Source organism: Dipodomys merriami, unplaced genomic scaffold, assembly GCF_024711535.1.
Source record: "Dipodomys merriami isolate MVZ:Mamm:240054 unplaced genomic scaffold, mDipMer1.0.p SCAF_41, whole genome shotgun sequence".
Taxonomy (NCBI): Eukaryota; Metazoa; Chordata; class Mammalia; order Rodentia; family Heteromyidae; genus Dipodomys; species Dipodomys merriami.
Window position 1 is genome coordinate 5068616 of NW_027205715.1, and position 23432 is coordinate 5092047.

Below are 23432 nucleotides of genomic sequence, written 5' to 3' on the forward strand. Positions count from 1 at the left end.
ATTGACTTATTGTTATCCACCCTAATACTTATAATCATGGAGTCATAAAATCCTAAGGACCAGCAAACATTTATTTAGCATCTACTACATGTGAGGGAAGGCTCCAAGCCCAAGTAAGACATAAGGATAGTTTAGCCCATTTTTCTTTAATTTATAGACCCATCGTTATTGTTAATAGACGTCTATGCTACATCATCATGTTGGGTATCAAAATACCAATATCAAAATAAACACATATGATCATAACACACATGAGTATTTTTATACAATGAGTTATTTACTTTGGATCACCTTTTTCTGCTGGTCTTTTTTTAGTAACCAGAGACTAGTCCTGTAAGATCAGGCCTGAAATGATCACAATGATTTCAATTTGTGACTGTGACAAAGGTTTGATATGTGTGTGTGTGTGTGTGTGTGTGTGTGTGTGTGTGTGTGTGTGTGTGTGTGTGTGTGTGTGTGTGTGTGTGTACACAGAGATCAGTGATAGGACTTCTAGGGATGATATTGTACAATATTAGACCCTATACAAATCAAACTTGAATCCATGGTCTGTAGAAACCTAGGAGGTTCCTAAGATTTTTGCTTAGTCTTTATCAAACTCAGAAAACTAAAATCAGTAAGATGCTGTAACTTTCCTCATGTCCTGCTACTAATTAGTGGCATGCCTAGTTCTTATTCTTTATGTATCTAGAGCTTGTGCTCCAGGAAAAATTAGAAAACACTGGATTTTCATAATTGACTTGGTTTTCTTTCTTTCACAGAAAGCGATGAGATCTGCAGTCACACTGTGTGTGGTCTCTTATATTTTCCCAGTAGACTGACTAAAAGGCTATGGATTGCATACAATGTTATTTCATGATTATGAGATGTTTAAAACAGATGGCAGTATACATGAAAGATCACAGGAGATTGAAGTTCGCAGCAGTAATTAAAAAGATACTGTACAATAGAAAGGCTTTTAAATTAGGTAGTAAACTTTACATAATTAGGCATTCTTTTTTTGTTCATACTTGGCATGGATTTTAGACAGAAAGTTTTTTTCCCCATCCTGTCAATGTATCTTTCTATTTTATGAAGAAAAGCAGTTGATCATTGTTCCTAATGAGAAATCAGAAGAGTGAAATAAGTATCAGGAAAACCATTGAAACACAGAATAAGAATTTTCCTAAGGCCTTCAAGTAGGCCCATTCTGTTTTCTGAAATGAAAAATGTCCATAATATCTACCACAAGAAGAGAGGAAATGCTATGATGTAGAAATTCTCTGAAACATTAAACATGGACATCCAAAAGTTTAAGAATAGTATCTTTCCAATTTGCAGCTCTGCAAATATGCCTTATTTCTAAAACAAAGCATACATTCAAATAGCTTTTTTTTTTTTAAAAAAAAAAAAAAGATCTGGTCAAATTTATTTACAATAGTTCACCAGAAGAAACATAGATATGAAGAAATTGCCAGTATTTTGAAGATCATCGAGCTCTAGATTCTCAATTTTTATTTTAATATTTAACATTCATGGAATAAGTACTGTGGCCAAATCAGTTAGATACTGAGGATTGCTATCAGATTTGGTTACTTCCCCAACTTAGCTCTGTGAGTATGTGTGTGGGAATGTGGTATATGAACCAAAGTCACCTTTCTTTGCTTAAAATAGATACTTAGTGCAGGGAGAGACAGACTTGACTGGTAAAATACAGAATTTTACAAGCACCCCTGCTAAGACACACTGATCTACTAATCACTTTAGATTACCCGTGGAATTTTACATTTTTCCTTTCTAGGCCTGGGTCCCTGTCCTTACCTATGGCCTCCTGATTTCATACTTGGAGTTCAGAATTTTGTTACATTGTGACCTTTCACCTCTGTCACTGTTGGAATCCCACCTCTTTATCCACCCCTTGGCTTCATTGAAGGGGAAGTCTCCTAGGTGTGGGTAATGGGATTTCCACAACATAAAGTATGGGACTGAACGATGGCATGGGGTTCCTGTGAAGGTCCAGCTGCCCTCATTGTTAATCCTTCCAAAATGAAAATGGGACTTTCTATTTTCCCACTAGTTAACTTAAGCTGAGTTTGGGATTATTTGGAACACAGGTGAAATTCTTTTCTTGTTTATTTTAAAAAAACTTCTGGGCATCTATATGTCATAGATCTAGGCAGATTGTACGAATTTCATTCCTTTGGAGAGTTGTTTCATTTTTTTCTTCATCCCACGCAGTTGTTCTCTGCTGGTGAAGGAGAGCCAGCTCCTGTGCCAGGGCCTTCGAGACACTGTAGTTATGAGGCAACAGAAGAGAGAGAGTCTTTGCTAGTGTCACCTTCCCTGACTGCTTAAAGAAGCACTAGATACAAGCAGAGAAGAAAACTGGGCTCTACAGAACTGGGGTGAATTGGCAAGCGTACCCACACAGCCCACCATCATGATGGATCTTTTTGTTTATTTGATTTTTTTCTCTTAAGCTAATTTAAGAACTTTCCAGAGGAAGAGATCTGACAAATGAGTTAACAAATAGAATCTGAGTTCCTAGTAGCACAAAGTTCATATAGGAAATTTTTCTCTGAGTTCTGATAGAAATAAAGAATAAAAGACTGAATTGCACATGGCATCACCACTAAATTGTGAACTAGCACTAATGCAGTATGGATAGGGTATCTCTGAGTGGGGTCTACATACTTTTCCCCAAACGAGGGTATTGAAGGCCATTGAGAAATTACTAGGTAAATGTTATTAAAATATGGAGGGGTAGGACTTGCTTTGTATGAAATTAGAATGGACACAATCTTGGGGAATAAAAGAATGATAATCTAAGTTTCTCCTTTTTTATCACTTTAAACTGATTGTTTCCTGAAAGAAAAAGAATACTGCCACCTTCCTGGTGGTTGTTAACTAGATGGCTGGAGAATTAGCAGAGGAAATTCAGACACTAGGTAGGAAACAATAGCACCAAATTCTGTGTAAGAACCCATAACATCCTCAAAATGAGCATGATAAGTAGTGGCATACAATGATAATAAAGAAAAGCCTTAAATGTTTCCTATTTCAACAAAGGATGCCATCCCATGAGCACCCGGATCTTTTGTAGCAGCAATGTTGCTTTCAAGATAAATCTTTTAGGAAGAAAGAAGCAGATTTATTTCAATTTGTAGAGATAATAGATCTGCCAGAAAGAATCATCTAGCAAACTCATACATAAGCAACTTGTCAACAAGAATCCCAGATAAATCAGACCAATCCATGCCACTGGATCTGACAGTTCTGTCAGATTAGATGGCTAAAGCCACAGCTATTAACAATATATGCAATGTACACCCCAACGAGAGACAGCCGGGACAGACATTCTAGAGTTACTGAAAGTGGAAAAGACAAAAGGGTGGCCATCAAGAGAAACAATGTCTGGAAGCAACCAGAGAACAAGCTAAGCGATTGTTTGTTATGAAATTTAAGCAATAGATTCCTATGAATGGACAATATTTGTTAAAGAGTTTACCGCTGCTTCTTTGTCACCATGGATGTAGATTAGTAGAATAGTAGATTATTATTATTAGATTAGTAGATTAGCAATTAGATAAGTATAGCTACACATACATTCTTGGTTGTCTTCATCCTTCTCTTAACTTGGAAAGAATAAGAACTGTTTTTTCCTTAATATGAGCTCTTTTACTCTTGGTCTGTCTCCTTTTTTTTGGTGCAAAATCACTTTCTTTTTTTGTGTGTTTTTTATTGTAAAAATACTGTGCAGAAGGATTACAGTTACATGAGTAAGGTAATGAGTACATTTCCTAGGAGCATCGTTACCTCCTCCTTTGTTTTCCCCTACCATCCCTTCCCTCCCACCTCCACAACTCCTCCAAAGTTGTAAAGTTCGTTTTCAACGTAGTGTCTTGTATTTGTCATTGTTACAATGGGTCAGCCTGTTCCTATTTAAGCATTTTATTTTTTCCCTTCCCCTCCCCAAATTAGAGAAGTGTATATACAAGATGCAGGGCACCGACATCAAATGCAGTGGAAACGGGGGTTATACCATGGGGGAAGAACAAACAAAGAAACAAAAAAAATCACATGGTACATTATAAATATGTTAGCAACAATAGCAAGAAAGAAAAAAATGTGTCCCTATCTTAGGGTTCATTTCGCTTAACATCATCTCATATGGTCATATGTACATAGCTTTTGACCTTTTCTACTTCTCCTACACATGTAGTAGTTATTGCAAATAAAGGAAACTGAGGGACCTATGTTTCTTTGGGCCTGACTTACTTCACTTAATATAATTTTTTCCAAGTCTTTCAATTTCCTAACAAATGGGGTGATGTCATTTTTCTGATGGAGGCATAGAATTCCTGTGTGTGTGTGTGTGTGTGTGTGTGTGTGCGTGTGTGTGTGTGTGTGTGTGTGTGTGTGTGTGTGTGTGTGTGTGTGTGTACCACATTTTCTTGATCCATTCATCTACTGAGGGGCATCTGGATTGGTTCTATATCTTAACCATGGTAAATAATGCTGCAATAAACATAGCTGTGCTGGTAGCCTCATGTCTCTTTCTCCCTGTCTCTGTCTTTCTCTGTCTCAATCTCTGTACCAGTACTAGGGCTTGAACTCAGGACCTGGACATTATGCTTTAGACTCTTCATTTGAGGCTGGCATTCTACCACCTGAGCCACAGCTCCACTTCTAGCTTCTTGGTGGTGAAGTGGAGATAAGAGTCTCATGGACTTTCCTGCCTCCGTTGGCTTAGAACTGTGATCCTCCTGAACAGCTAAGGAGGTAAGCTCTCTTAATAAGCCTTAAACCTATGAAAAATTTAGGACACTATTTGGTACATTGTAAGTTCAAAAACTGTCAACATACATTTTAGGTCACACCTGAAAACATATGAAAAACTATTTTTCAATGATTATGACTATACATAATGCTAAATTCCTTTACTTGACTAGGGAGATCTTGCAATGTTACGTAGATTTGACATATGGTATTCTGCCAGTAACCCCAGGTTCAACTAGTCCACTCTGTACCTTCTCATTGCATCTCCTCTGGCTTGCTTCATGAAGGATATGTAGAGCTGTTTGACTATTCATAGGAGGTCTTGCATTCAATCTAATGTCCTCTGTACACATGTTCAAGTCTCTGAATATTTCAAGTGAATAATATATCAAAACAGATGGCAAATTTGTTTCTTTCACAACTCACTTAAAGTTGTCCATGAGTCTTCTCATCATGAATTTGGTCACCTTCTATCTAAAGAACATGCTCCCACAGCAACTCCAGTGCACGATACTTTGGGGCTAATGTTTGTTTTGTTTTGCTTCTTCTTCCAAATGACATGAACTAATCCTTCAAATGGATAGATTTAGTTTTTTATCTATCAAACAAGTTACATAAACCTTAACAAATAGGCATTGAACTACTTGCCATGATATGTTGAACTCAGTTTTCCAAATCTCTTTGGTGGTAAAATGATACTCATCCTATTCTTGGTTTTGTGCCCTTATTCTAACATATGTTTGATATTGTAAATAAATTATAAAGCTTTACTCTTCTAATTGTTATAGCATTATTTATAGCACCAAGATATGGAAACAACCTAAATTTTTATCAATAGATGGATAATTAATACATCTATATATACATACATATATGTATAAGTGTGTATATACTTTTATATAATTTATACATTTTTATTTTATTTACTTATACAAATATGTGGAACACTATTCAGCCTTCACAAAGAAGGGAATTCTGTGAATTGTGAATATGAATGAGCCAGGAGACATTATGCTAAATAAAACAAATACTATAACCTTCCATGTGCATGAAATGTAACAGATCCAGAATATATGAAGCATCTGGAATGGCCAAACTTACAGGATCACAGAGTGAAATTATGTTTGCCAGAGGTTGTGGCACGGGGGAAATGAAGAATTGCTTTACAATGAGTATAAGTTCTGTAAGCTAGATGAGTAAATTCTCAAGAGCTGTTATAAAATATGATACCTGTAGTAAACAATAATGTACTGTACACTTATTATGTTGAAAAGTTAGATCACATGTAAAATGTTCTTACCAAAAATAAAAACAGACACAAAACAATAGGAAAAATTGAGAGTGGAAGAATATGTTTACTATTTAGGAGTATGATGTGATGTAGTTTAGGTGAGATGATGATAATAAAAATACAGGTGGACCCATTGCAGCAATGAGATGTACAAGGCGTTATGTCGAAAAATGAACTTTACAACTTTGGTGGGGGAGGGGAGAGGTAGGGGGTAGGGGGGTGGGAGATGGGAAGGGATGGGAAGGGGAAACAAAGGAGGAGGCAACAATGCTTGATAAGAAATGTACTCATTATCTTGCCCATGTAATTGTAACCCCTCTGTACGGTATTTTCACAATAAAAAAAAACAAACCTGTGCAAGGTTGTGGTAATGATTGGTTAAACAATACAAACAGTGCTTAGTAATCACTCAGTTATTAACTTAACTGTTCGTACTTGTTGTTTTCCAAGCTAAAGATTTACATATCAACCATAGTTTGTATAGTTACACATATTTGTGTTGTAACCTTGGATTTAAATTAAAGATTTGCTTTTATGGACTTCTCTTTAGGTGATATTTGTGCACAAACTGATAACTTAAGGCTAAAGTACTTACAGGGACCTTCTGCCTTGTCAGAAATGAGTGTCTTATTTTGTAGAATTCAAAGAAACACATTATAACTCAATTCCCTTAAGACTAATTGCATTTGTTAGAGAGTTATTAAACAGACATACATACACAGAAGTATAATTTCTGACATTTAATACTCTAGTCAAAAGTAAAAGTTGAATTAAATGTAGGAAAAATGTCATTTATTTTTTAAGGAGAGCATAAGGTGATAAAAATAGTCTTTCAATTAATGTTCATGCCCTCAGAGTCATACATTGAAATTAATGTAAATTAGTCCCCAGAAATCTATTTCAATAAGTCATTCGAGAAGAGAGAGAAAAGATGATACAATCATATCCCCTGAGAAATAAATAACTTTTCTTCAAGATGAACTTGAGCTTCTGGACCAAAAGTGACTAGATCTAGACATTCAGGCAAAAGTAGAAGTAAGAAAAAGAAAAAAAGAGAAAAAATCTTATTCTTAAGCAGCATGGTCTACTTCTGATGAGATTTGTGTAAACCCCTCAGTCCAGCACAGCAAAGTAGACAATAGAAAGAAGATATGTAAGATTAAAAATTACTTAATAGAATTCACAAGTCTTAGGGGATTTACAAGGAAACAACAAAAGACTGTGAAGCCAGTTCTGTGTCCCTACAAGGAGGAGATCATTTAAAGCTATTCTGAAATCATAGACAACAAAAGTCTCTTGTACGAAGTCCATCTTTAGGACAAAAAGAAGTCACCTCAGAGCCCAATTTGTATAGAATTTTGTTCCAAAGAATAAACTGGCTTAAAAGAATATATAAATTCTCTTAGGTAGGAAGGAATCATATTATAAAAAGATTTGCCATTATTTGTATTCCATTTCCAGTGTTTTGTTATGCTATACGATGTTACATTTTATTTTTTTGCTGATGGGAATTGGTACAAGCTTAGGAGCTGGTGCAAGCTAAACAATTGTTCTGACATCAAGCAACATTCTCAACCATGACAATACTTTTAAAATGTACTACTCAAATTTCCATTTACTTGATAATTTCATTTCTTCTATAAAGTTCAGATCTCTGATTGATATTTTCAGTATCCAGTTATATGATGACTGAATGCATTAACACACACAGGCACAGAGCAAAGTGTCCTCCAATACTGCAGATTTGTTTCTAAAGGTTTAAAGGTGGAATTAGAGAAAATTATCTTTCCACTTGCTATATGTTTGGAATTTATTGGTCTGGAAATCAGGGTCAACTCAATTTGCTAATAAGGGTGGTCCTTGAGTATCATGAATGGAGCCAAAGGAGATGGACCTGGAGGTGAGAGCAAATTTAGATGGTGACCACTGGACCAACGTGTTAGTTCCAAGGAAGTGTGCTAGACATTCCCCTTTTCCCTAAGACTTCAGTTTTAACAAAGCCCAAGTAAACAATTTGAGGAGCTAATCAATGTGCTGCAAAAATCTGGGGTTATTCACATTATAGTGCTTCTGCATCTTGAGTATATACGAGCCTTGCTTAGGACTCTTAAACATGAGAAGTCTCATTTCCACATTAAATATAAAGTCCAAGAGGCCTTGGTTACAGCTTGAGGAACTGCATGCCTGAAGAGACTCACTGTTAAACCTAAGCATAAAACTGAGCATAGAATTAGGGGAAGCAGGAAGTCAGTGGGTGGTGAAAAACTTCAGTAGGACGCCAAAGACAAAGCAGGGTCAATATGTGCTGACATTGTGAAACTATTTGCTAATTTTAGGCTGAATGTTAACCAGTATCATGCTAGCCTCACTGCAAGATCCTGCTTCTGTAGAGGGCTTGCTTGCTTAAGGGGGTTGCAGTCTTGGCCACCTCTGAGTGGCCTTAGTGATTTTTGCCTTTAAAATGCCCCAAGCTATTTGGGTCTGGTACTGTTCCCTACTTACTGCTCCTGTAGTGTGGGACAGTCACCATTCTGCTAATAAAGATTCCTAGACCAATTGACTTGAGTGTTGGACTGTCCCTCAGGGATTGCGGGAAAATCGTGGATACTTCACTCATAGGTAGATCTAAATGATGGAGAATGCTTAACAAGCTCAGTTCTTAATATATGCCAATAAAAATACCAAAAAACAAAATAGGTCTGAGGAGGAATGAGTACTGTCACTCTTCTCCTGCTGTTCATTCTTACTTATCAACTGCTTTGTGGCTTCTTCTTTGTACTTTTCCTTTGTGCCTTGAACATTCTTTTTTTCTTCTTGTATTTCTGAGATCTCTTGAAGGATTTCACTTTGGAAGCCTGATAGCTATTTGCCTGGGGTCAGGAAACTATGACCACACCCCGGAACAGCTAAGTCTAGTCACACCTATTTATTTAAATATTGTCTTGGCTGCTTCTGTGCTGAGGTGGTTGAGAGGAGCAGTTTTATCCAAGACCATGTGGTCTGGAAAGCCTAAATACTCAGTGTCTGGCTCCTCACAGGAAAAAAGTAAACTATGCAGTATCCACAGCAAACCATATAGTTCTGAATCACAGTAAAGTCATGACAGAATCTGAGTCTATTTAAGAGAATCTTCTAAGAAACCTGAAAACAATGGCTTGAAAGAATCCAGTTGCCTTGAGTGGTTTCTTCTAAACCCATGGCTAGGGGAGTGGAGAAGAATTGTCTAGCAGTTAGGACAACTAATTCAGTTTCAGGGGTAGAGCAGTGGGTACCAGAATCTCAGGACAGAAGACTGCAATCAGAGAGACCCACCCTTAGTAACCCATGCTTAGTGGGTAGCTAGCTAATCAATTGTTCATTTAAGTCTGAAATTCTTTTGTATCATCTTGGGTCTCATGACAGACCCTCTGGTCTGCAGCAGCCAGGGGCTTACACAGATACGAATCAAGTGGATAAGGCATTAGGAAGGGATTAGGAAAGCCAGCTTAATTAAAGAAACTTCAATGGGATCATAAATAATCAGTGCAAGTTATTAACTTTTGACAACTGCTCATCTGTATTGAGTTCAAATGACTTCTGGCCTATAAAGTCCTTAATCTAATTCTGAGTGAATACAGTGCATAAGGGAAAATACCCTTTACAATACACTGCCTATAATCAACAAATCTCTGAAGCAGAAATGTCCCTGAAATGCACTTAACATACTCTCCATATTTCCTGATATTTGTATCTTCAATTCTATTGTGGCTTTTTTCTTTCCAACTTGAAAACTTCCTTGGTCAAACTTCATTTCTTTTTATAAAACTCATATCAAATGTCATATTCTTTATTCATTTTACCTTAGATCTTGTTGGGGTTCTTATGTCATTGCTTTCCATTCAACAGACCTTTATTGCCATTGTAGAAGTAATCTGACCTGGCAAAAGTTATGTGTTCTCAGTAGACTAGAGCATTAATTCCATGTGGTTGCAAGGTGCTTGCGAAAGTGCCCCATACACAATGACCCCTTCTTCAGAGTGAATCACACTTTACTCTCTTGTTAGGTGTTTGACTTTGATACAGTGTTCATATGTATATATTTATCCAAGAAAAGTTTTCAAAGCCTTTTCAAAGTTTGGTTAAGTTTGGCTTGCTTATGGTTCAAAAGCATCATCAGAAACAACAAAAAGGAGCAAAATCCCAAATCTGCTTGTTTTAAGGCAGTAGATAATCAGAGAGATAACCCTTTCATTCTGTGCTGTATATACTTTTTCATAGAAGTGTAACTTTTTACCCTATGTTCCTAGAAAAGAGATGGTGAGTTTTTGTCAAAGTAGACCTTCGGGATGCACAGGGATGTGCTATGTCTGGCTGATGAAACAGCTTCAGGAGTGTCAGCAGCCACAGGTGACTGCCTCTGGCCTCTTAGCAGTTGAGTAGGAATATTCTGGGGCCAGCTTTCCAAACCATCCTCCAAAGGACTTTGTGGAAGGCAGCGGTTTGGACAGTTATTCTTAGCTCCTGTTTGTTGTTTAGCAAATGTATACTGATAACTTCTGACTAAGTAGGGTATAGAAAGACTGGCTGGTGTGAAAAGATAAAGAGGGGATTGTTTGTATGTATCAGGATGCCAAGTGTATGCACTATGGAAGCCGTGCGTGTGCATGCGTGTGTGTGAGCGTATGTGCGCACGCGCATGTGACGTTGACCTTTTGCTTCAATTTCTGTAGGAGATGGTTCTGCCAAAGGCAGCTTTAGAGAGTAAGAAGAACATGGCACAGAGAACCTCCCCGGAGCGCCTAGACAGTGGGCAGAGAGATCTGTTAAGCAGCACCTTCTCAGTAGACCTCTGTTGAAGACGGAGAGTGAACATACATTAAACATTAGTTCTGAGAAGTTGGAAGCCTCTGCTGGAGGAGAATATATCTGACCAAGAGAGCTATTCAGGAAACAGAGACAAAGGCCAATAAGCCTTAATTAAGATTTTGAAATGCAAACCCAACACAGTATGCCCTCAGTTCAATAACCTATGTAATTCTAATAAATTTAATAATAGCTGGGTTATAGTAGGTTGAGAAGCTTTTTCTCAGAGCTATTAATGTGCATCTAGTCCCCACACACACATACACAAGTAGATCTTCGTCAGAGTTTCCTGAGATCGTTCCTGGAAGTGAGTTAAAGCCTTCCCCTACCACTGTTACCAGAAAGGCAGAGCAGCGAGTCAACCCCCTTGCCTCAGGCATGGAAAGAATTCTAGAAGCCTCTCATGTAGTGAAAGTGATAGGAAAGTTTGTTAGGAAAAGAATTCTTTCCACAGAGAAGGAGGGTCGCTTCTATAGTGAGAATGACAGCAATGTAGAGACTTGAAGCCTTAAGTTCTTCCCCAGGACCAACCAGGCCAGGAGAAAAGTCACTGTCCCAAGTGTAGAGGGAGCTTTGCCAAGTGACATTTTACCTCTAGGGCATGGTTTACTGGCTTGGGTGAGTAAATTAAAGATCTCTTGTTTTAGGAAGTACTCACTGAGTCGCTTTAGGCTGCAATAACACTATTGTTAGTACTTAGGTGGGTGGCATACTCAAAAAACAGATCTGTGACATTCTATGATTTTGGTGGGTCCTTAGGCTGATTGAAAAGCTTCACTCAAGAGTTATCTCTCAGATACCTTGTGGACTCTTCCTCTACTTTTGATTTCTTTTCCATGTTCCCATAGATCATGGCTGGCTGCCACCTATCACAGTCACAGTGGTATTTCAGTGAGGTTCAATGTTCTCTCTTTAGTTCAACCAGAATGACTTATGCAATAAACTGAATGTAGAAGCAGATATAAGAATCCAGCTGTCTTTTTATTGACACATGGGAGAAATTAGGAAAAGTAAAAACAATGTCACATTCTTTCTTTTTTTAAATAAGTTTTTTATTGTGAAAATACTGTACAGAGGGGTGACAGTTACATGAGCAAGGTAATGAGTACATTTCTTATCCAGCATTGTTGCCTCCTCCATTGTTTTTCCTCTACCATTCCATCCTTCTCACCTCCTCAACTACACCCCCCACTCCCACCTAAATTGTCAAGTTCATTTTTTGACATGGCATCTTGTACATCTCATTGTTGCAATGGGTCAACCTGTATCCCTATTTAAACGATTTGTTTTTTCCCTTCCCCTCCACAAATTATACCAACATCAAATACAGTGAAAACAGGGGTTCTCTCTCTCTCTCTCTCTCTCTCTCTCTCTCTCTCTCTCTCTCTCTCTCTCTCTCTCTCTCTCCCTCTCTCTCTCTCTTGCCATTCCTGGGGCTTGAACTCAGGCCCTGGACACGGTCTATGAGCTTCTTTTGCTCAAGGCTAACACTCTACCACTTGAGCCACAGTGCCACTTCCAGCTTTTTCTATTTCTGTGGTACTGAGGAATCGAACCCAGGGCTTTATGCATGCTAGGCAAGCACTCTATCACTAAGCCACATTCCCAACCCTCTTTCTTTTTTTTGTATCATGAGTGTGAACATGTCTAGTGGCCTGAGTGTGTTTCCTTTGAAATTTGTTTGTTGAAATCTTTGCTTCCTAAGGTGATATATTAAGGCCTTTTTGGAAGGTGATTAGGTTATAGAGATAGCCCTCATAAATGGGTCCTTATAAAACATACCAGACAGAGGCCCATTGCCTGTTCCACAGAGTTAGAAGAAGGCTGAAAAAGTTGGCTGTCTTCTAAACCTAACCATGCTGTATCCCCGACTTTGGAATTCTAGCTTGTAGAACTATAGATATAAAACTCCTATTGTTCATAAGCTACTCAGTCTATGGAATTTTGTGATAGCAGCCGGAATGGACTAAGACAACATATATCTGATTTATTATTATCCTTTCAATGAATCAATGAAGTTTAAAAAGTTCTGTGGTTTAAATTAGACATTAAGTATCAATATATAGACTACACAAAAATAAAGTATCTTTAGAAGTCTCAATAATTTTTTTTAATGTTCAGGGTTTCCAAGATGAAAACAAGTTGAAAACTGCTATTCCAGAAGAAAAGAATTATTTGAACAATAACAACAAGCAAGCAAACCTTTGTTGAAACGAATGATGTCATAACTACAATCGACAAGGAAAGAGTAGTAAATAATGAGAGAGAGCAATCACTCTCTTGGGGAAAAAAAGGAATTATATCTTTGTCTATCTAACTCCATGCCTCAAAGTTGCTAATGGGAAAATTCTTCTTCCCAGAAGGATAAACCTAAGGAACAATGTGTTCTGATTTAATGCTATTATCCTTTATGTATAAGGTTAGTGTGAAGACATTATTCTTGGGAAAGGTATAGGAGTCAAAGTCCAAGGAATTAATCGACTACAGATTATTAAGCAAAGATGGTAGTTATGGAAGATGATTCCTTATACAAGTGTTCCAGTTCAGGGACACTGACCCAGGAAAGACCCATGTGGGAGGAATAAAGAAGGCTTCATGGAATTGGGCAAACTTGCCTGTGGATAATCAGATAGACAGTTTGTACAAACACAAGTATTCTGGATCCTCTTAGAGAGTGGCTCACAGTTGGTAGTGGGCCCTGAATTTACATTCCAAATAATCATTCCTGGGTGATAGTGAAGATAAAGTAGATTTGAGAAACTTAAGGTGTTCTGAATGTCCTCTAGAATCAGCATGCTGGCCTCTTCAAAGACTTCTCATTCAGGGAAGAGGTAGTCTTGAGTGGAAAACTCAGGTTTGTCATAGGACCAAATGGATCAAACTGAGTTCATAAAACCAGAGATTTTCTACATAGTTGTTCAAAAAATGCAGAGGACAGGAAGAAAAGCCCAAAGAAACTTAAAGAAAGAAGGTGGTTCAACTGTTTTTTGAAGAGAGGTGTTTCAAGGGAATTACTACTGACCTGTATTTGTTTATAAATGGACACTAGGGTTGGCAATATTAGGGCACAGAGACATCCATATGACCCTGAACTCACCGGGGACTGTAGATAGGGAATTCTGTAACACCTATCCTATTGCATCAGAGGTCCAGCTATTCACTCAGTTTCTTTTAAGTTTCTATTCTCCCTTAGTATGCAAATGCAAATGATGGCCGCTTTCCCAATGTTGTTGTTTCATGATGTACAGTGTTATGATAAATCAATGATATAGCTACTAAGGGAGGAAACTGAGGGGTGTTGTGTTTGTGAGTAGCGGTTGTGGTGGAAAGGGGAAGGTGGTGGTTGTACTGTGAAGAAGTACAAGAGTGGCTAAGATGTTTAAAGTTTTATAAAACTTTCCACCAGCAATAGAGTTTTGAGATACTACTTTTTGTACTTTGCCTTCTGAGCGGGTGGCATACATATGTCATTAAATTTTGCCTAAGTTACTAGGAATACATGCTAACTGTCTTGGACACATTACTGTGATGGCCTTAGGGAAGATGTACCATGGGGAGATGCGGGGAAGGGGGACTATTTTCAGCATCTGATCTCTACATCACAGTTCTACAAGGACAGGTCTATAAGGACATTAACCTTGTGCAAATAAAACATGCGATGTGGCTTTGCTTGGAACAAAGCTAAATGGCATACAGCACGAAGCCTGTTCTTCCTGGTTGTGATGAAAAGGACTGCAAAACAAGGTTTTAAGTATTTACAATCATCTAATAAAATGCTTCATGAGTATTTATGAGGTACTCCTTTAACAGGATAAATTGTAATATTAATCAAAAATCAGGACTACTACTTGGAATTCTTCCAAGAACCCAGCTCATCCACAAAGCTTTTCAGGTATTTTCCAATTCATTAATTCTCAGTTAAGTTGTTTATTCCATCCTTCCTGCGTGTACAAGAATGTAGCTATTTGACAGGAAGTCAAACAATCCTGATATGAATTGCTGTTTGCTGGCTTATTAGCTAAATCATGATGAGTTAGGATATTATTAATATTAAATAATATCCCTTCTAAGTGAATATGCATGAATGCTTTTCATTATGTTACTATTTCCTCTCTATTCTGTGATTGAGACCCCAAAGGAAGCAAATTCGTACATCCTTCTCCCTCTCCTTTATCCGTTATTCCTCCAACACTAGGGTAGGGCTCAAGGCCTGGGCTTTATTGGAGAGATGGCATTTAATGGGTTGTATTCTTAGACACCCAAAGACATGCTTATCTTTAAGTTTTTTGAATTAATTAGACTCAATCATTAGAACGATCTAGGTTGCTTTACCTTTTGCAAGCCTAGTCTGGAACCCTATAAAATGTGCCCTTTTTTTAGTATTCTTTTTAAAATTGTTATTGTCAAGGTGATATACAGTGATGAGTCAGGTAATGAGTACATTTCTTTTTGAACACTGCTACCCCTTCCCTCAATCTCTCCCAGATTTTCCTTCCTGTCTCCCTCACAAGTTGCACAGTTCATTTTCAACGTAGGTCTAGACAGTATCACTGCTGCATTTGTTCACCCTTCGTGATACCATTTCTGTGTTCCTCCTTCCTCCTGACAAACAGATCAACTTAACAAACAAGACAAAAGGTATAGAAAAGAAAAACAGCAACAAAGGAAAAAAAAGAGCAATACCAAAACTCTTATTTCCATGTCTTGGAATTCATTTTGATAAATATCATTTTATATGATCCTATGTGCCAAAATTTTAAAAGTGGTTCAAGACAGAGGACAAGAACATTTCATTTTCTCTTATTTTAACCTCATGATTTTGCTTGCCACAAAGTTAACTTTCGAGTCTAATGAACTCTCACCAACAATAGTTTATACTTCTTCTTGAATGGTATTTATTTTATGGCACCAGAAGGTCAGTGTGGTTGATGTCTTCCTGTATCCCAGCGTCCTTTGAGAGGAGACTCCAGGCAAGATGAGAAGTATGGTGAACATGACGGGGAATTATTAGAAAGGAAATGTAGCAGGAGGTGATTATGTAGCCACGGGCCAACAGCCCTTTGGGTCATCTCCATGCATCCTGTTGGGTGCACATGTTAGGTTTAAATAGAGGAAGAAATAGGAGAAATGGCAACAGGTGTACAAAGTTGAATGATCGCGCTGACAGGTGTGTCCTGGCTGGTCACGATCTCCATTCTCATTTGCCCTGGTTTCAGAGCAGTTGTTTTCACCATCATCACTTGAGCAGAGCCATCTGGTTCCTTGGGAGGATGACTCCTGCTCCGAGGTGCAGACTGCTTACCACAGGTAATTTGCTTTATGTGGGGGTGTTCTGTGCTGAAAAAACAAAATCCCGACAAAACTCTGCTGTTCCTTAAAAGTGCCTTCAGTCTCTTGTCATGAGGAGGTTATGAGTCATTCTTGTCTTTCCTGGGCTCCAGGGGTGATTGCAAAGTGACTGGAGAGAGAACTGCTCAGAACAAAGAGAAATACAAAATGGAGGCCGAGAAGCTGAGCTTTTCTCCTGCCTTTGTGGCAGCAAAAACCCATGTGAGCTGGTTTTACAAACTGAAAGCAAGTTGTGTCTAGGGTGAGACCAACAAATATTTTTAGGGTGGCAGAAAGTTGGGGCTTGGAGTGGTAAGTCTCTCTTCTTATGTCTCCGTCCTAAGGCCAGGGAGGTTTATGGATTGTATCTGTAAATGTCAGGTGTGTGTTATGGAGTATTTGTCGAGCCACCTTAGGCTGGTATGCAGCCTTTCATTCATCCTTAGGTGTGTGTGGGGTGGGGGTGGGGGTACTCACAAAACCCTCCTGTGACCTTCCATGACCTTGGTGGGCCACTAGGTTGGTCACTATTAATGTTGGAAAGTTTAATTACAATGTTTGTTTGTTTGTTTTATTCTCTCAGAGAATTTGTGCTCTCCTCCATTGTAAGTTTCCTTTGCCTTTCCCTGTTGCTCCTGGCTAACTACTGGCCTACCATTTTAGCCCACTCCAAAAGCTTTTACAAAGCTCTCAAGGGTAAAGAAAAAAAAATTAAACGGCAGAGGTAAGATGATCTGTCCTGCTGTGATAAGATTTCTCCTATTTCCAAAAGGCCACTGACAATGTTCAACTTTCCCAGAGCCCTGTGTTCTTGAAAATCAGGAGTGAGAGGGCGATCAGGTAATAGCCCCAGGCAGAAGGGGGTGGGCATTGAAGTTATCACCAACTTGGGATGCCAGCAAGGCATTGTCTCAACCAACACCAGACAACCAAACTCCCAAAGCAAAGCAGCCATACATCCAAAACAAAAAGAAATTCGCTCTGCCCCACTTTTTCTTTTTTGATGGTGCTACGGTTTGAACTTAAGCCTTAAGTGGACTCTGTGGAAGCTTTAATGATGAGGCATGCTCCCAGCTAGGCCCCTGTCCTTTTAGACTAGACAGTATTCATTGTAAAACCAAAAAACCAAAGAAAGAAAGAAAGAGTAAGAAAGGAAGGAAGGAAGGAAGGAAGGAAGGAAGGAAGGAAGAAAGAAAGAAAGAAAGAAAGAAAGAAAGAAAGAAAGAAAGAAAGAAAGAAAGAAAGAAAGAAAAACAAAGCAACAAAACAAACCAAAGCCCCCTTAAAGACAAGACTGTATGCAGACTTCTGCATTCTTACTGTTTGTCCCACAGATTATTAACCACTTTTCTCTATTCACTCATCTGGCTAAAATGTCTGTGCATTTCATTGCTGCACCCTGTAATAAATAATCAGGTTTTCTCCTTGAGTCAGGTCTCTGAATTGGGATGGGGAATAAGTTCCTCCAATGTCAAACCATGCCACCTGCTCACCTCATGCCTCCTTACCTTGCCCTCTGCAGTTTTGTTTATAAAGAGAGCCTGGAATTTGCCTCCATTCGGCTGCACAGGCCAAGAGGCCTGCTGCTGTTGAGAGTGGTGTCTTAGCCCACAGGTCCCTAGACACAGGAGGCACAGCAGGCCATGAGTGGCACATGCTAGCCAGGGGATAGAGGACAGAGCATGGACCAGAGCCTTGGCTGTGGCTGCTGCAGGAAGACATCGGTGAGGCAGAAGCAGCAGGCTCAGGATGGCTAGTTGGATGGATTTTAGTGGTCTCAGGGGCACAGATGCGATTCCCAGTGGATGACTCCTTGATGCCCAAGGATTGTCCTGTGCTCAGGTTTATGCCTTAGGTGCAGCTTTGTCACTGAAGCAGGTGTGGTGTGGGACAGGGAATCCGGCAGGCACACCTACTGCCTGCTGCCCCAGGCTTTGTCAGTTTCCTGTTGCTGTAATAACAAATTAGCACAAACTTAGTGCAAGTTTATTATCACACAGTTCTGCAGATCAGCAGGCCCAAATCAGTTTCACTGGGCTAAAATCAACGTGAAGCCCCAGGGCTGGGCTCAGCTGTAGGATCTAGGGAAATATTTACATGTGAGCCCTCTCCCACTTGAGCCACACCTCTAGTCTTTTTTTGCGTTAGGTTATTTTGCAGTTAAGGTCTTCCTTTTTGACAGGTCTGGCCTCAGACTTTGATCCTCCTGCTACGCTTCCTATGTACCTGGGATTACAAGCGTGTATGTACTACCATGACAAGCTTATTTGTTGAGATGGGGGAGAGGGGAGAGGTCAAAGGAGTCACAGTAACTTTTTTCTTGGGCTGGCTTTGAACTGCAGTCCACCTAATTTCTTCCTTCCAAGTAGTTGGGGGTTACAGACATGATCTACTATGACTGGCTTTGTAAGAACTTTAATTTCATTGACCGACCTTAAGTTCTGGGACTGAACAGAAAGGGGCAGTGCTGGAATTTATTACAGGTCTTGTTCTGAGATTTAAACACTGTGTACCTAGAAGTTTTAAGCCTCATGAGTTGTACTGCAAAATAGAGACATATGAAATATTTTGTGGTATTCATGAAACTATATATCAGAAAATATAACCTAAAACCTTCCTAAAAATTAATGAATTTCACAAGTAAAAAGCTTTCTCCTCCCTTATTTCTCCTATTTGAATTATCATTATGTTTTTTTGTATCCTTACTTTCATGCCTAATCATTAAGTAGATTTAAAATGTAACTTAAAATATCTACTGGGCACCAGTGGCTCACGCCTGTTATCCTAGCTACTCAGGAGGCCGAAATCTGAGGATTGCTGTTTGAAGTCACCCTAGTTAGGAAAGTCTGTGAAACTCTTATTTCCAATTAATCATCAATAGGCTGAAAGTAGAGATGTTGGTCAAGTGGTAGAGTGCTGTCTGTGAGCACAAAAGTTCAGGAACAGTGTTCAGGCCCTGAGAGTACACACACACACACACACACACACACACACACACACACACGCACACACGCACACACGCACACACGCACACACGCACACACGCACACACGCACACACGCACACACGCACACACGCACACACGCACACACACACACAAATTGTTTCTGATTTTAAATTGTTTAGTAACTTGCTATTGCATAGTTATCAGGTTAGGTTACTTAGTAACTTGATATTATCTTCATGAATATTTTTCTTTATTAATCCAATGATCATTTATTATGTTAGGCTTTTAGGAGAAGTTAGCGAACAAGCTACAAGTCAAAATACTATGGATTTAGAAAATGTATCTACCTGCTTTCCATACTAAGGAGTCAATTCTATTCTAAGACAGTAAGTCTGGAAAAGAATAGCATAAATTATGCCTGCATCACTGGGTACCAGTGGCTGAAGCCAATGGCTAATCCTAGCTACTTAAGAGGCTGAGATTTGAAGATCAAAGTTCAAAGCCAGCCTGGACAAGGAAGTCTGAAATGATTTACCAAAAAGAAAAACTAGAAGAGGAGGTGTGGCTCAAGTGGTAGAGCCCCAGCCTTGAACAACAACAACAACAAAAATCTAGTAGACAGGACTCAGGCTTTGAGTTCAAGCATGCAAAAAAAAGAATGCATGAACACTGAACACTTTATATTGAGATGGAATATGAGAGGGAGAGAGAGAGAGAGAGAGAGACAGACAGACAGACAGACAGACAAACATTGACTGAGCTAAAAGAATGCATGCAATAGAATGCCAAACTAGTAGAAGCTCTCATGAGAAATCTAGAGTTGGACAAACTCCTCCTTCAAAGCACACTGGGCTGTAGGCAACCATAACCTTCAGCAACAGAGCTGTGGACCTGCCTTTCTCTTCACTGTGGATCCCATGGTTGTAAATTTTTCTTTTTGGTAAGGAGATAAGGTGATCAATTTTCTAAAACAAGCAAAGCTTCCTTGTGACACGATTTGCTTTAGGCACTGTTGGAGAATTTGGTCAGAAACTTTGGATGGTGTTTTCTTTTTTCAAAGTGAAGATGTCCCCAACTAGTTTTGTATTAACAATGAATTTCAATGCAAGGGACATTGCATTTAGTGGGCTAGAATTGCCCTGGTCCTGGGCACCCTGCCCAGTCTTATTGGTTGTGTGCAGTGCGCTTAAGGATAAGCTGCTACCTGGGTATCCTTGATGCTAGACTCTGTCTCTGCCTGGCTCTTCATGTAATAGTAATACACAGTCAACTTCTATCAGTCTATCCTTCAAACACATGAGGAATATCTAAGATTCATAGCATAAATCTTGAGTTTTGCAGTGTACTTGAAGGTTTCTACTTTGTTTTTAAAAAATAGATTTTCATTTCTTTAGGTAGTTGTACAAAGGAGTTGCCATTTAAACAAAGCTGTTTATGAATACAGTACATCTTGATCAATGTCTCCTCTTTTGACATTCTCACCCACCCCTCCCACTCTACCGCTTCCTTCACATTTCTTATTTAGGTTATGTATTGATTTTTTTTTGCCATTTAACAAAGAAATGTATGTATACAATGCATCCTGATCTGTGTCATCCCTTCAACATCTTTACCCCCCTTCCACCCACCCCTTCTCTATTTTTCTCAATTCTGTGGCATACGCATTGCATTCTTGCCTGCATTTTACTCATTTCTCCTGTTCATGCTTCTACCCCTCCCTTCTTGACCCTCCCTTGCAAGTACTCATTTCATAGTACTCGTTTTGTTAGGCTTTGACTTAGTCTTTCCAAAGAAGTATACTTCAGTTAATTCATTTATAGCTGCTTGGGTGCTACCCAGTGTGCTTAATTCTAGATTTATAGACAAATTCTACTTCCCACTAATGAGGGAAACCATGCAACCTATAGTTCTGTGAGTCTGGCTTACTTCACTTCACATAATCCTCTCCAAGTCTTACCATTTCCTTACAAATGTTTCAGTGTAGAGTAGAATTCCATTGTGCATATACAGCATATTTTCTTAAGCCATTCATCCGATTGAGGGGCATCTGGGATGTTTCCATATCTTGGCTATGGTAAATAATTCCACAATAAACATGGTTGTGCTGGCGGCTTTACTGTGGTTTTGTTTGTGCTCTATTGGATAAATGCCCAGGAGTAGAATTGCTGGGTCATATGGAAGCTCTATGTTTAGTCTTTGAGGACTCTATAATGCTTTCCAGAGTGGTCAAACAAGTTTACATTAATACCAACAGTGTTGTAGAATTTCCTTTTGTCCACATCCTTGTCTGCATTTGTTATTGTTAGTTTTTGATAATGGCCATTCTAACGGGTGAGGTAGAACTATCTCCAATTAATCAGCAAAATGCCAAAGCATTGGTATCAGCTCTCTCTCTCTCTCTCTCTCTCTCTCTCTCTCTCTCTCTCTCTCTCTCTCTCTCTCTCTCTCTCTCTCTCTCTCTCTCTCTCCCCCTCCCTCCCTCCCTCCCTCCCTCCCTCCCCTAAACTCAGATCCAACAGACCTGACCCAGCCAGAATGCAGAACAGGTGTGTAATGCTAAGAAATCAAACATTTCCAAGGGAAGTTCCCAATCCAAGTAAGCACAACAGAGAATAAGCCCTCCCCTCTAATCCTATAGAGACAATAACTTTGAAATAAGTAATCAGCCTTTTATCCATTGTTTTTTTTCTTTCTCTCCCTTCTCTGCCAGTAAAACTAACTTCTTTTATTTTTAACAAGTTTTAAATTGTGAAAATATGTACAGAGGGGTTACAATTACATGAACAAGGTAATGAGTACATTTCTTATCAAGCATTGTTGCCTCCTCCTTTGTTTTTCCCTTACCATCCCTGCCTTCCCATCTCCACGACTACACTCCCTGCCCCTCCCCACCCCAAAGTTGTAAAGTTCATTTTTGACACAGCATCTTGTACATTTCATTGTTGCAATGGGTCCACCTGTATCCCTATTTAAACAATTTGTTTTTTCCCTTCCCCTTCCCAAATTATGCCAACATCAAATATAGTGAAAACAGGGATTATACCATGGGGGAGGGACATACCAAGCAACAAAAATATCACCTTATTGGTGGCTCACGCCTGTAATCCTAGCTACTCAGGAGGCTGAGATCTGAGAATCGCGGTTCAAAGCCAGCCCGGGCAGGAGAGACCGTGAGACTCTTATCTCCAATAAACCACCAGAAAACCGGAAGTGGCGCTGTAGCTCAAGTGGTTGAGCGCTCGCCTTGAGCTGAAGAGCTGAGGGACAGCGCTCAGGCCCAGAGTTCAAGGCCCATGACCGACAAAAAAAAAAAAAAATATCACCTTATAAATACATTAGGAACAATAGCAAGAAAGAAAAAAAACACTTGTGTCCTTATCTTGGGGTTCATTTTGCCTAACATCATCTTATCTGACCTTTTCTGCTTGTCTCAGACATATACTTCTTTTTAGCTCCTGGTTACATTCACTCTCTTTTACAGAATAGATGTTGCTCAATTCTAGAATCATAATAAAAGCCAATTAGATGTTTAAATTTCTTGTTCTTTTGTCTTTACATACATACACACATACACACACACACACACACACACACACACACACACGTGCCAGTGCCAATAATGGATACTATACTATCAGTTTTAAAGCTGGGAAGTTTTCTGCTCTTCTTACCATTGTGTTCCCATTGTCTCACATACTACCATAGACAAAAGAAGCCCTCAATAAATACCTGTTGAATAAATCTATGGTCTTCAAAATTAGCAATACATTTAAAAGAACCACATAACATTCTGAAGTAAAAATTTACAACAAAATGTAGTCCTAATTGTCATACAAATTAAAATGGCAATGATGTATGTCACACTAATGCCTTGGGTAGCAAAGTAAGATGTGAAAACTTGGCTCAGAGGTAAATTTGGAAGATGGAGAAATAGTAAGCAATCAGGAATGATGAAATGAAAATATGACGATAGATGGAAAATTTGCTCACTTCCTATTGGGTAATAAAATGTATAGTGTCAATTTACAGAAAAAAATCAATTATTTTCCAGATCATGCTCATTTTTACTATTGCAGGCCATAATTACTTGAATGGTATTCAGTTTTCCACAGTGAACTTTCTACTCCCTGTACAGCTGAGGTAGAAGAAAGTCAATAGACTTGAAGGTGTTCATCCTGTAAGATCAACTTGTCCCTAGAGGTCCCCACCTGCAGAAGATACACCTGGTAATCTCCCTTGCCCTTTCCCAGGACTTGACACTTATTC